Raw genomic sequence first — 2,905 nt, 5'->3', positions numbered from 1 at the left:
GCGCAGCGCTCCGCTGCAGTCATGAATAATGCAGGCATACGGCGCCCACGCTGTAGCCATTCGGTCCCGCATGTCCACAACGGCTACAGGCGCCGGCTGTTGCCGCAGCCACCTGTCTAAACTTTCGGCGGCCTAAGTCGCAGTGTACGCAGAGCATGCTGTGCGCTACGGCCGTGGGATGCTCAAGTGGACGTTGGCGAAGCACTTGCCACTGCCTAATTCATCTGCTCGCAGTTGCTGCTGCGTTCGTGACAGGCGGGTAGAGAAGGGCAATGGATAAAAGAAAAGGGTTGAGAGTTTTCCATTGTAAGTATGAACGTCGGCCGTTTATAAAATGCAAAATATACACTACTGACCACTAAAATTGCTACACCAAGAAGAAATGCAGGTGATAAACGGGTATTCATTGGACAAATATATTATACTAGAACTGACGTGTGATTACATTTTCACGCAATTTGGGTGCATGGATCCTGAGAAATCAGTACCCAGAACAACCACCTCTGGCCGTAATAACGGCCTTGATACGCCTGGGCATTGAGTCAAACAGAGCTTGGATGGCGTGTACCGGTACAGCTGCCCATGCAGCTTCAACACGATACCACAGTTCACCAAGAGTAGTGACTGGCGTATTGTGACGAGCCAGTTGCTCGGCCACCATTGACCAGACGTTTTCAGTTGGTGAGAGATCTGGATAACTTGCTAGCCAGGGCAGCAGTCGAAGATTTTCGGTATCCAGAAAGGCCCGTACAGGACCTGCAACATGCGGTCGTGCATTATCCTGCTGAAATGTAGGGTTTCGCAGGGATCGAATGAAGGGTAGAGCCATGGGTCGTAACACATATGAAATGTAACGTCCACTGTTCAAAGTGCCGTCAGTGCGAACAAGAAGTGACCGAGACGTGTAACCAATGGCACCCCATACCATCACGCCGGGTGATACGCCAGTATGATGAATACACGCTACCAATGTACGTTCAGTGCGATGTCTCCAAATACGGATGCGACCATCACGATGCTTTAAACAGAACCTGGATTCATCCGAAAAAATGACGTTTTGCCATTCGTGCACCCAGGTTCATCGTTGATTACACCATCGCAGGCGCTCCTGTCTGTGATGCATCGTCAAGGGTAACCGCTGCCATGGTCTCCAAGCTGATAGTCCATGCTGCTGCAAACGTCGTCGAACTGTTCGTGCAGATGGTTGTTGTCTTGCGAACGTCCCCATCTGTCGACTCGAGGATCGAGACGTGGCTGTACGATCCGTTACAGCCAGGCAGATAAGATGCCTGTCATCTCGAGTGATACGAGGCCGTTGGGCTCCAGCACGGCGTTCCCTATTACCCTCCTGAACCCACCGATGCCATATCCTGCTAACAGTCACTGGATCTCGACCAACGCGAGCAGCAATGTCGCGTTACGACAAACCGCAATCGCGCTGGGCTACAGTCCGACCTTTATCAAAGTCGGAAACGTGATGGTACGCATTTATCCTCCTTACACGAGGCACCACAACAACGTTTCACCCAGGCAACGCCGGTCAACTGCTGTTTGTGTATGAGAAATCGGTTGGAAACGTTCCTCATGTCAGCACGTTGTAGGTGTCGCCACCGGCGCCAACCTTGTGTGAATGCTGTGAAAAGCTAGTCATTTGCATATCACAGCATCTTCTTCCTGTCGGTTAAATTTCGCGTCTGTAGCACGTCATCTTCGTGGTGTAGCAATTTTAATGGGCAATAGTGTATATACACTCCTGGAAATGGAAAAAAGAACACATTGACACCGGTGTGTCAGACCCACCATACTTGCTCCGGACACTGCGAGAGGGCTGTACAAGCAATGATCACACGCACGGCACAGCGGACACACAAGGAATCGCGGTGTTGGCCGTCGAATGGCGCTAGCTGCGCAGCATTTGTGCACCGCCGCCGTCAGTGTCAGCCAGTTTGCCGTGGCATACGGAGCTCCATCGCAGTCTTTAACACTGGTAGCGTGCCGCGACAGCGTGGACGTGAACCGTATGTGCAGTTGACGGACTTTGAGCGAGGGCGTATAGTGGGCATGCGGGAGGCCGGGTGGACGTACCGCCGAATTGCTCAACACGTGGGGCGTGAGGTCTCCACAGTACATCGATGTTGTCGCCAGTGGTCGGCGGAAGGTGCACGTGCCCGTCGACCTGGGACCGGACCGCAGCGACGCACGGATGCACGCCAAGACCGTAGGATCCTACGCAGTGCCGTAGGGGACCGCACCGCCACTTCCCAGCAAATTAGGGACACTGTTGCTCCTGGGGTATCGGCGAGGACCATTCGCAACCGTCTCCATGAAGCTGGGCTACGGTCCCGCACACCGTTAGGCCGTCTTCCGCTCACGCCCCAACATCGTGCAGCCCGCCTCCAGTGGTGTCGCGACGGGCGTGAATGGAGGGACGAATGGAGACGTGTCGTCTTCAGCGATGAGAGTCGCTTCTGCCTTGGTGCCAATGATGGTCGTATGCGTGTTTGGCGCCGTGCAGGTGAGCGCCACAATCAGGACTGCATACGACCGAGGCACACAGGGCCAACACCCGGCATCATGGTGTGGGGAGCGATCTCCTACACTGGCCGTACACCACTGGTGATCGTCGAGGGGACACTGAATAGTGCACGGTACATCCAAACCGTCATCGAACCCATCGTTCTACCATTCCTAGACCGGCAAGGGAACGTGCTGTTCCAACAGGACAATGCACGTCCGCATGTATCCCGTGCCACCCAACGTGCTCTAGAAGGTGTAAGTCAACTACCCTGGCCAGCAAGATCTCCGGATCTGTCCCCCATTGAGCATGTTTGGGACTGGATGAAGCGTCGTCTCACGCGGTCTGCACGTCCAGCACGAACGCTGGTCCAACTGAGGCGCCAGGTGG

This window comes from Schistocerca piceifrons, chromosome 1, assembly GCF_021461385.2.
Source record: "Schistocerca piceifrons isolate TAMUIC-IGC-003096 chromosome 1, iqSchPice1.1, whole genome shotgun sequence".
Taxonomy (NCBI): Eukaryota; Metazoa; Arthropoda; class Insecta; order Orthoptera; family Acrididae; genus Schistocerca; species Schistocerca piceifrons.
This window is presented reverse-complemented; position numbering follows the sequence as displayed.